Source organism: Nicotiana tabacum, chromosome 5, assembly GCF_000715075.1.
Source record: "Nicotiana tabacum cultivar K326 chromosome 5, ASM71507v2, whole genome shotgun sequence".
NCBI classification, from domain to species: Eukaryota; Viridiplantae; Streptophyta; class Magnoliopsida; order Solanales; family Solanaceae; genus Nicotiana; species Nicotiana tabacum.
In genome coordinates this window covers 41,350,868-41,363,715 of record NC_134084.1, presented here as the reverse complement: position 1 = coordinate 41,363,715, position 12,848 = coordinate 41,350,868, and the positions used below count along the sequence as shown (strand labels likewise).

General features: G+C 39.2%; 1 pseudogene; it reads left to right on the top strand.

Moving 5' to 3' along the window:
* Positions 1-10,743: 10,743 nt before the first annotated feature.
* LOC107800759 (2-isopropylmalate synthase A-like) overlaps positions 10,744-12,848 on the top strand; it is a 134,339-nt pseudogene continuing 132,234 nt past the window's right edge.

The window sequence follows — 12,848 nt, the reverse complement described above, 5'->3', positions numbered from 1 at the left end:
CAAACCTCGTCCGAATGACCTCAAATTTTGCACACCTGTCACAAATGACACAAAGAACCTACTCCAAATTCCTGGAATTTCATTCCAACTCCGATATCAAAATTTCCACTACCAACCGGAAAATGCCAAAATTCCAATTTCGCCAATTCAAGCCTAAATCTACCACGGACCTCCAAAATACTTTCTGACCATGCTCCCAAGTCCCAAATCACCTAACAAAGCTATCCGAACAATCGGTATCCACATTTGAGACCTTTTTCACATAAGTCAACATACTTTTAACTTTTCTATCTTAAGCTTACTCAAAAGAGACTAAGTGTCTCATTTCACTACAAAACCACTCCAAACCCGAAACCAACCTAATACCGCAAAATACAGCATAACAAGACATAAAGAAGCAGAAATGGGGAAAATAGAGCGGTAACTCATGAAACGACCAGGCGAGTTGTTACATCCTCCCATTCTTATACAAACGTTCATCCTCAAACGAGTCAAGAAACATGCCTGAAGCCTCTAATAGGTGAGGATATGTGCTCCGCATCTCCCGCTCGGTCTCCCAGGTAGCCTCCTCTATGGGCCGACCTCCCCACTGCACTTTCACTGAAGTTATATCCTTTGATCTCAACTTTCGAACCTGACGCTCCAAAATAGCCATTGGCTCCACATTATAAGTTAAATCATCGTCCAACTGAACTGTGTTGAAGTCTAAAATACGAGACAGATCGTCAATATACTTTTGGAGCGTAGAAATAAGAAATACCGGATGCACACTCGACAAGCTAGGTGGCAAAGCAAGCTCATAAGCCACTCCCCTATCATTCAAAGCACTTCAAAAGGCCCGAAGACTCAATTTACCCTTCTTCCCAAATATCATAACACCCTTCATAGGTGAAAACTTCAGTAGAACCTTCTCTCCAACCATGTACGACACATCGCAGACCTTCTTGTCAGCATAACTCTTTTGTCTTGAATGCGCTATGCGAAGCTGCTCCTGATTCACCTTCACCTTGTCCAAAGCGCCCTACACCAAGCCTGTACCCAAAAGCCTAGCCTCACTTGGCTCAAACCAACCAACTAGAGATCTACACTATCTCCCATATAAAGCCTCATATGGAGCCATTTGAATGCTCGACTGATAACTGTAGTTATAAGTAAACTCTGTGAGCGGTAGAAACATATCCCATGATCCTCCAAAATCAATGACACAAGCGCGCAATATGTCCTCCAATAGATGAATAGTGCGCTCTGACTGCCCCATTTGGGGTGAAAAGTTATGCTCAACTCAACTTGAGTGCCCAACTCTCGCTACACGCCCCTCCAAAACTGTGAAGTAAACTGAGTACCCCTGTCTGAAATGATGGAAACTGGAACCCCATGCAGGCGAACAACCTCTCAGATATAAATCTCTGCTAATCGCTATAAGGAATATGTAATACACATAGGAATGAAGTGCGTAGACTTGGTCAGCCGATCCACAATAACCCAAATAGCATCGAACTTCTTCAAAGTCTGTGGTAGTCCAACTATAAAATCCATGGTGATCCGCTCCCACTTCCACTCTGGAATATCTGCCTGCTGAAGCAAGCCACCCAGTCTCTGATGCTCATATTTCACCTGCTGACAATTGAGACACCGAGCTACAAAGCCCAAAATATCCTTCTTCATTCTCCTCCACCAATAACACTGTCTCAAATCCCAATACATCTTTGCGACATCCGGATGAATAGATTACCGCGAGCTATGAGCCTACTCTTGAATCAACTCTCGAAGCCCATCTACATAGGGTACACATATCTGGCCCTGCATCCTCAATACCCCATCATCACCAATAGTTACATCTCTAGCATTGTCGTGTTGAACAATGTCCTTAAGGACAAGCAAATGAGGATCATCATAGTGGCGCTATCTGATGCAATCAAACAAGGAAGATCGAGAAATCACACAAGATAAGACCGACTAGGTTCCGAAATATCCAACCTCACAAACCGATTGGCCAAGGCCTGAACATCAACTGTAAGAGGTCTCTCTACTTACCTTGAAAATTATAATTACAATTAGATTTGATTTTGTGGTTCTAAAAATAAGTGATCTATTTTTATACTAGTTGTTAGGCAATGGATGCTAATTAAAAGACTTGGAAACGAGATAATAGCTTGAAAACAATGTGATAATCGAACCGAATGGCTAATAATTGGGGCCGTGAGGTCGAGTCAAATTCCCTGCCGAGGATAGTTGATGGAGGATTAAAAATTATGATAAATTCAACGGTGACTCTTTATGGCCAATAGTAAGCAATAAATGAAGAACAACAAATAGAACATAATAAATAGAACACAATAAATGTAGGTAGTGGAGTCAAGAAAATTTGTTAGGAAGTAGAGAGAATGTTCTTGTATATTCAATATTGAGTATCAGATCCTTTACAAAATGACAAGGGTCCCCTTTATATATGAGGAGGAATCCCAACATAGTACAAATATGTTTATTACAAATTTACATAGTTAGTAAACCTATTTAATGCCACGGTACGAGATTGGACTATCCAAATAGACTAGGTCAACTTTAGTCGCATGCCTTGGGAGCCTCAAACTTTTTCACCATAACTATCGATCTATACTGGCTCGAGGCTGGATGTCGATAACCCCTCGGGTGTTAATCTCGACCATAATCTCGAGCCTATGGAAACGTGCTTATGAATCATCGTAATGACCGAAAATTAGACCCTCCGATTTTACCGCATACAGATAGTCCCCACATTTCATAGAGTGAAGTGATAAGAAATGACTTTGATATCCATCTCCTCGAACTTCACGCAAGGATGTCATAGTCATGACGTTAGCCTTCATGATAACATAGGCATCCCGTCGGTTCATCTTTCAAGAATTATTCAATGTACCGTCGGTTTATATTCTCCAAAGCGATAATATCGCCGCCGGTCCATTTCCCAAAACACATTGATTGCGCCTGTTGGTACATTTTTCAAAGTCATTTATTGCGCCGTCGATTACGCTGCCACCCTTTCTATAAATGGAAGCCTTTTTGAACCAAAACTTCATTCAAACGTTCTTCAACAGTCTTTTACCCCGTTTTTCTCTTCATCCTCATCCACTGTTATCTTCCATGTTTGAGGCCCGTAGCCTTAAGGTCATATGACAGTGTTCTCATCAGTTACGCCATGGCCCTTTCCCAGAGCTTCCCCTACTAAGCGGTATTGTATTGATATTTTGTTGTTGTTGGCCCGAGGTGATGAACGAGAAATCTCAAATTATCTTCGCATTAAAGGATATGCGAGCTACAAACTTCTACTCATCTCCCCTAGTTACCCGGTGTTGAGTCGTGCTCCCTTTGCTTTCCATGGAGTGAGGTGGTGCCATCTACTAATTGTTGCATCCCGAACTAGTGCAACGTCTCAAGAAGTGGATTCACAATAGTAGTGCTGGTGAGACCCATACTCGCTAGATTTTTCACCGAGCCACTTCTTCATCTTTTACTGCTTCTTCCTCATCTTTTTCTTCTTCTTTCTCATCGTTTTCTGCTTCTTCTTTAATCTTGAAGATACCCTTTGAACGATCGATAGGTGGCCCCAAGGGAACGGTTCTCTAGGATACTTCCCCCGAGGATGTACCCTCGAAAGCAGATTAGGCTTGTAGCTGTTATATACATTATTTTCTTTTTTCTTTGGCTTCTCTATTTCTATGTAAAGACCCTTCATGGGCTTTTGTAATCATGTGTAAGGACCCTTCGTGGGTTTTTGTAATCATCACTTATTAATGAAAAAGTGTTTCTTCAACTTTGTACCTGATTTATGCTGGATCTCCTTTTACTTGCATTTATGAAGAATCTGAGTCCATGAATCTACCGACTGGTCTGAATACCAAGTGCGGGTGTAGGTGTTTCCCTGATCCTTGATTGGTTAATACGATTTCCTATAGAGCCATTTGTCGTTCCTCGGGCTGAGCCCGAATTGAATTGATACGAGCTTAGGCCGTCGGGACCCCCGACTTTGAGTTGAATGAGAGTAGGGATTTAAATTTTCAGAATGAAACTTAGCCTTTCAGACCCCTTCTATAGTCCTCTAAGGGAGACTTGCTCGGATGCCCGGGAATAAAGATAGCCTTTAGGTTTTCGAAGGCAGTCCCCGAGTGAGAGTTCGCTCGAGCTCGGGTGACCTAAAAACTTGTTTCGAATTTAGAGTGAAGATAGCCTTAAGGCGTTATAGATAGATCCCGAATGAGGGTACGCCTGGACTCGGATAGTCCTTGGATTAAAATAACCGAGAGGGCATTTAACTTGATCCGAAGGCGAGAAATAGCCCTAAGGCTTTATTAGTAGTTTTCGAGTGCAAATTGGCTCGGGCTCATATAGCTCGAGGACCCAGAGGATCGGGTAGATGACTTGCATTTGCAATAGCAGAAATCCTCGAGGTAGGGTATCACCTCGAAGTCAGGCCCGTACGAGTATATTTTCAAAGCTTATCTTCTTTTTGACAGAAGTCCTCGAGATCGGGTACCATCTCGAGGCTTGTAAATATATTAATGGCTCCATAGAGCCTATCTTCTTCTTGATAGAGGTCCTCGAGATTGGGGACCATCTCGAGGCTTTTAATGATATTAATGGCTTCTTAGAGCTTATCTTCTTCTTGACAGAGGTCCTCGAGATCGGGTACCATCTCAAGGATTGTAATGATATCGATGGATTCTCAAAGACTTTCTTCTCTTTTGATGGGAATCCTCGAGATCAGGTACCATCTCGAGGCTTGTAATGATGCGGGGGTCTTTGATCCCCAAAGCGTCGCACAACAGTGTTAATTGCATGACATGGCTATGAAACGACCAGGGCAATCTTGCTGTTACACCTTCCCAAAGTGAAACAATGGCTTAGTCAACATTTTTAATTGCACTTTCAGGCAGGCGGATAGTGGCCGCTTTCTCCATATATAGGGTTTTCTTACCCCTTTTGAAGATTCCGCTATTCCTAGTAGCTATTCTCCTTTATAGAGTTCTTTTTTCCTGCATTAGGTCCTTCACTATTTCAACTTTGAGGCCCTTACTCAAATTCCTACTTCAATTCCCTAGTTTTACCATAGTCATGGCTGCTACGTCAGGGTCCACTCGACAAGGAGAAGGGAGTTCCGCCTCTGGTTCCCGCCTGGCTGGCGGTGTGCTGTTGGTTCCAGGAAAGTCATCCTCTTGGCGTTTCATTTCGAGGGGGGACTTTCCATCAGAAAAGCCTCCCAATGTTGGGGGTCATTAGTAGTATGCCTCGAAGTTTATTTCTCTAATAGGACATGAGCACCTTGAGTCAGTGAGGAAAGATTGTGGATGGTGGAAAAGGTAGTACTGCGGGTACCTTCCCAGAAGAGAGCATCATGGATCATGCCGAGGGTTTTTTGAACGTGTATACATACCCCATTATGCTGGGCCCCCCTAACAGGGTTGTGCTCGACTTCTGTTGAAAGTACCAGGTTACCTTGGCACAGGTTCACCTGCCATTTTGGAGGATAGTATTGATGATGAGGTTCTTTGCAGAAGAAGAAGGGATTGAATTCACTCGTAGTCATCTCATCAGGCTGTACCGACCTTTCTACCATCAAGGTCTGCTAACCCTACGATGTCGATCCACCATGCCTTTCATTGTTTCGCTCGCCATGTTTAACCCGTTGAGGACTCGAGAGGAGGGTACGATTTGGTCAAGCAGTCTGAGCTGCTGTACCACCGTCGACCTGATAATATTGGCGAAGCTACCTGGATCCACAAATACGCGTTTAATTTGAAATGTATTTACAAGGAAAGAGATTACTAGTGCATCGTTGTGAGGCTGAGACAAGGTCTCGATGTCCTCGTCGCTGGATGTGAGAGCGTCCTCGGGTATGTAAGATCGAGTTCGCTTTTCTCTGGTGATGGATATTTTCGTTCTTCTGATGATGGGTTCTTGTGGAGCGTTGATGCCTCTTAAGATCATGTGGATGACATGTTGTGGATCATTTTTTTCATTCTTCTTAGTCGCCTCTCTTTCTCGGAACTAATTTTTGGCCCGGTCGCTGAGGAATTCTCGGAGGTGACCTTTGCTGAGTAATCGGGCTACTTCTTCCCGGAGTTTCCGGCAATCTTCGGTCTTGTGACTGTACGTGTTATGAAATTCACCCACTAAGTTATGGTTTCTTTGCGAAGGGTCTAATTGTACAGGCGTTGCCACCCGTTGTCTCTGATTTTACTGATGGCGAATACAATGTCTGAAACATCGATGTTGAAGTTGTATTCTGGCACCACCTTCGGCCCTATGAGCCTATCAAATCCAGCCCTGCTAACAAGTCCCTGAAGATTCCGGTCTTGATCCATCCTCCGATCGTTGCGGAGAATGTTACGCCTTGGGTCATTTCTTCTATCTTTAATATATGGTTGGTATATCTCTTTATTCGGCTTTGACTCCTTTGCCGGAAGCTTGCTAGGATATACCGAGCCCGAGAGGGCTCCTAGTTGGTCGTCTTCGACCCTGATCTTTTATTGGTATCAGTTGTGGAAGTACGACAAAGTCACGGTGGGATATTCGACTAAGTTCTACTTCAGCTGCTTCAAAGCTACCGAGTTTCGCTCATTTAAACCTTGAGTGAAGGCATGCACCGCCCAGTCATTGGAGACTGGTGGTAGTTCTATTCATTCCATTTGAAAGCAAGATACAAACTCTCGCATCATCTCGTTCTCCCGTTGCTTAATTTTGAAGACATCGGATTTCCTTGTAGCTACTTTGATGGCACCATTATGTGCCATTATGAAAGAATCTGCCAACATGACAAATAAATCTATCGAGTTTAGGGATAGGTTATGATAATACATCATTGCCCCTTTTAAAAATGTTTCTCCTAACTTTTTCAGTAGGACGGACTCGATCTCGTTGTCCTTTAGGTCGTTGCCCTTCACTGCACAAGTGTAAGCGGTGACGTGCTCGTTTGGGTCCGAGGTTCCATTGTACTTCGGAAGGTCGGGCATTCTGAACTTCTTTGGAATGGGTTTTGGAGCCACTTCTTGTGGGAACGACTTTTGTACAAACTTCTTCGAATCTACACCTTTCAGAATCGGGGGTTCGCCCGGAATTTGATCGACCCTAGAATTGGAGATCTCTACCTTCTTGTCGTTGGCATCTATCTTCTTCTTGCCTGACTCGATCCTCTTTGTGAGGTCCTCGATCATCTTTATGATGGCGGTGTCGGCCGCCGACCTGTTGTTGCATGATCTTTCTGGTACCTGCTTGACCTACCGTGTTGGGAGTGTTTTGGTGGCTTTGCAGCTGACCAATCGCCAGTTGTTGTGCTTGTAACATTTCGAAGATGACGTGAAGGCTAACCCTTTATTCTTCCTTAGCCGGGTTTTTTTTTGAGCTTCTTGTTGATCTTCTCGGTGTATGATCCTGTTGGTGTGGGAGCTTATTTCGACGTGTTGGGCATTGCGCGAGACCATGTCCACGAGAATTGGTTCTGGTGCATTCTCAGGGTTTCGTGGTGGTACACCAACACTTGGAACATCCACACTATTTTCTCCATGGTCTTCAAGGTTGTTGTTTTCACGTGCATTTATTGAGTTAGATATTTTGACCTAAAATCAAAGATCTTGGACAATAAAAATTGTGAAAGGTAACTTGCATTATGTAGTAAAACCAACAAGAAAATAATCACTATTATTTTTAGCCCCACGGTGGGCGCCAAACTGTTTACCTTGAAAATGGTAATTACAATTAGATTTGCTTTTGTGGTTCTAAAAATACGTGATCTTTTTTTATGCAAGTTGTTAGGCAATGGATGCTAAGTAAAAGACATGGAAATGAGATAATAGCTTGAAAACAATGTGATAATTGAACCGAATGGCTAATAATTGGGACCTCGAACTTGCGTATTCGGGGCCTCGAGGTCGAGTCGGATGCTCTGCCGAGGATAGTAGATGGAGGATTAACAGTTATGATAAATTCAATGGCAGCTCTTTATGGCCAATATTAAGCAATAAATGAAGAACAATAAATAGAACACAATAAATGTAAGTAGTGGAGTCAAGAGAATTTGTTAGGAAGCAGAGAGAATGTTCTTGTATATTCAATATTGAGTATTAGATCCTTTACAAAATGACAAGGGTCCCTTTTATATATGAGGGGGAATCCCAACATAGTACAAATGCATTTATTACAAAGATATATGGTTAGTACAACTATTTAATGTCACGGTACGGGCTTGAACTAGCCAAGTAGACTAGGTCAGCTTTAGTCGCATGCCTTGGGAACCTCCCACTTTTTCACAATAACTATAGATCTACACTACCTCGAGGCTAGACATCGATAACCCTCGAGTGTTAATCTCGACCATAATCTCGAGCCTATGGAAACTTGCTTATGAAGCATCATAATGACCGAAAATTGGATCCTCCGATTTTACCGTATACACTCTCCTCAACAGGAATATATGACAAACTCCCCATACTCACTGCCTTCCTACTCAAAGCATCGGCCACTACATTGGCCTTTCCCGAATGGTACAAGATAGTAATATCATAGTCCTTTAGCAGCTCCAACCATCTTCGCTGCCTTAAATTTAGATCCTTCTATTTGAACAAGTGTTGGAGGCTACGATGATCAATAAACACTTCACAAGACACACAATACAAATAATGCCTCAAAATCTTCAATGCGTGACCAATGGCAGCCAACTCTAGATCATGAACGCGGTAGTACTTCTCATGGGGCTTCAACTGACGGGAAGCATACATAATACCTCTACCCTCCTACATCAACACACACCCAATACCAACTCTCGAAGCATTACAATACACGGTATATGAACCTGAAGCTGATGGCAAAACTAACATTGGAGTTGTGGTTAAGGCAGTCTTGAGCTTCTGAAAGCTCGCCTCACACTCATTCGACCACTTGAATAAAGCACCCTTTTGAGTCAATTTGGTCAAGGGTGATGTAATAGATGAAAATCCCTGAACGAACTGATGGTAATAACTCGCCAAACCAGGATCAAATAATACAGAGGCATCTTTGTGGCAGACTGAGACAATACCTGTAATCACAACATCTGAAGCAATAGTATCTGGTATGGCTGGGAGTGCATAGAAACTGGCCTGTGTCGCTTTTAAAAAATAACTATTACTAACAAACTAATATGATATTCGAATTTGAATTGCAATGCAATTTGAGTAGTTTGCATCGAGGTTAAGCCAAGTATGGTGTCAAAAAATAAACTACTTGACAAGTTTAAGACAATATATGCAATATTTTATAATAATAATCAACTTATTTAACATTTAATGATTCAAAGAACAAAATTTTTGTATAATATAGGGTATAAAAAATCAAATTTTGGGGCTAGAGATATCGATATACTTAAAGTTGAGTCATACTAAAATGAATCCGGCCAACGAATCATTTGAATTTTTAGATAGCTGATTAAAGTAAAATTTAAATTAAGTATAATATCTTCACTTCCATCATTATAAAGATAATCATTATTATAATATATATAAATTTTTAGAAAATTTCAAAATAGAAATATTTTTGAAAGATAAAATCATACCAAATAAGAGTTCAAGTCGTAGTATAAGAGTAACGTCGTAATCAAAGAATCGTTTATATCGTGTCAACCTTTGTGCTTTGCCATAAATATGAGTTATTATTTCGTGACTATTTTTAGGTTCCAATGACACCTATGAGAATAGTGCAAAATAAAATTATCACCACGAGAATTGAGAAAATATTATTCTTTTTTCATGTAGTGTTTCTTAATTAATATCTGGCGATTATCTATAATTATTTAGAAGATTTAAATTTTAAGATTATTTACATATAATTCAAATAACTGAGATATTTAACATGGTTAAAGTCAAATATCAAAATGGAGTAAAAACAATTCACTAGCTAAAGAATTTTTTATATTTTTAGATAGTCAACTAAAATGAGTTTTGAATTAAGAATAATATTTTCAATTATATTATTATAAAAATAATTATTATTGAAAAATAATGTTTTAGAAACTGAAATTTTAAGAAAGAAATATTTTCTAAGAGATATCAACACACCAAATAAGAGTTCAAGTAGTAATAAAAGAGTTAAGACTTATCCAAAGACTCATTCATTGTTTCAACATTTGACTGTTTTGCTATAAATATGAGTTATTATTTTGTTTCCTGACTATTTTTAGGATCTAATGACACCGGCAAGAACGGTATAAAAAAAATAGAAGAAATTGTTAATTTTTTTTCATATAGTTAATATCCAATAATTATCTATATTTACTGAGAAAGTGTAAATTTTACGATTATTTACATACAATCCAAATAACTTAAATATTTGACATGATTAGTGTTCACGCGGGAATACTAATACTAGTTATATATATATATAACACTAATTTGGTCAGTTTATCGGCGTTACAACCCCAATCTCAACAAACCCTCTTTTATTGTTGGCCTTTTCTGCAACAAAGAAAAGAATAAAATGGCTTCTATCCATGCAAATCCACTAACTTCTCTAAACACTTCCCTTTCATCACATTCTAAAAACACTTTTCTCCATAGTTTCTTTAGTTTTATGCCTTCAATTACAAAGCGTTGTCATTGTCTATATACAAGCACAACTGTCCGCTGCACAAATATTCGCCGGCCGCGGCCAAATTACAAGCCAGGAAGATTCTCTGACCCTAACTATGTTGGTATTTTCGATACAACCCTTCGCGACGGAGAGCAGGCCCCTGGTGCCACTATGACTATAAAAGAAAAACTGGAAATTGCACGTCAGCTGGCTAAGCTTGGTGTTGACGTTATTGAGGCTGGTTTTCCAGCTGCCTCTGACGCTGATTTTGAGCTTGTCAAGTTGGTGGCACAGGAAGTTGGTAATAATTTTGAATTGTGTGATCATATATATGTTTCAATACATGTGCCAACATTACTAGTATTTGGGAACTTTAAGAGATTCTTTTCTTACTACGTTTTTCTTTGATGAGTTGAATTATTATTACTATGACTTACTAGTACTTTTCACGAATTTATAGTCCAAAAACTTAAAGAATTTTTTTCCGAATTCACATTAAAAATAGAGTATTTTGACACTCTTACTGCGAACATTACCTCATAAGGTGGAAGGGAGGATCTAAAAGTTAGAAACATTGTGGTAATATATTGTGTAGCGGTAAGATTTGAACCCAAGACCTTCTTCCTAAGTAATATGTTGAAGTATGATCTCATCTAGAAGTTTAAAATATTAATAAAAAGAGATATTTTTAATTATTGAATATTTCAACAGGTAATAATGTAGATGAAGAGAGATATGTGCCGGTGATTTGTGGCTTTGCAAGGTCAACTAAGAAGGATATTGATAGAACTTGGGAGGCATTGAAGTATGCAAAGAAACCGATGATTAGTACGTTTCTTGCGACGAGTGATTTACATATGAAATATAAGTTGAAGATGAGTAAAAAGTAGTAGTGGAGAAAGCGCGGAGCATGGTGGCTTATGCAAAAGCCCTCTGTCAGGATGTCCGCTTTAGCATTGAAGATGCTGCAAGGTTTGCATTTTTTATACCGATCCATGATTTATAAAACGTCTTAAACTCTTTTTACAATTCCTGACCTACGTGGTTGTTGCTGTTTCATTGCCTTTTTTTATAATTTTCTTGTGCCGAGAGTCTTTCAAAAACATCTTTTCTATTCCCGGGTAGGGGTATGATATGCCACTACTAGAAATCCGGAAAAAAGCGACCAAAATTTAGCGACCAAAGTTGGTCTGTGGAAAAAAGCGACCAAATTTGGTCGCTAAACTAGCGAAAATAATAAAATAAATAAAAGAAACAAAATAGCGACCAAGGTTGGTCTCTACTTGGTCGATATATTAGTTAAAATGTTGACTAGACTGGTCACACTTTCTTGGTCAAACATTTACTGAGATTAGTGACCAATGTTGGTCGCTAAAGTGGGACCCACCTACAAAATTTTAATAATTATATTATTATTTTAAAAAAATTATAAAATATAAATATATATAATATAAAAATTGCGACCAACGTTGGTCGCAACTTAAAGGGTAGGAAGATACCGTCCAACTTTGGTCGCTTAAATGGGACCCAGTTATACAATTTTAATAATTATATTATTAATTTAAATATTATATGAAATATAATTAAATCTGATTTAAATATAGCGACCAACTTTGGTCGCTAAACTAAATTCTTGAATAAATGGCGACCAAAGTTGGTCTCTATTCAGGTCAACAATGGTCAAAATTAAAAATCACTTTTGTATTTACTATCTAAATAATATAAATGTAAGCCGTTAATACTTTTGTAATACAAGGGATGAATAGTACTACGAATCGTGCGTCTCTCTCTCTCTCTCTCTATATGTGTGTGTGTGTGTGTGTGTGTGTCTCTATATATATATGTGTGTGTGTGTGTGTATATTCAATCTGTAGCCTTTTCTTTTCAAAATTAATGTGTTGTCTTTTATTTAAAAGTAGTCTTGGGATTTACAAAAACTTCCTGAAGAAGTCTTGAAAGTACCTGTATGTGCTAGTACTATGCTAATTGACTACAGGTACGTCCTGGACAGGTTGGACAGGTTAGGTAAATATATATATATACTTACGCTATATTATGCACTGAGTATAAGTCTATTAGCTAATATTATATCGAATATAACTTATATATATATATATATATATATATATATATATATACTTACGCTATACTATGCACTAAGTATAAGTGTATTAGGTAATACTGTATCGAATATAGCTTATATATATATATAATATATACTTACGCTATACTATGCACTAAGTATAAGTGTATTAGGTAATACTGTATCGAATATA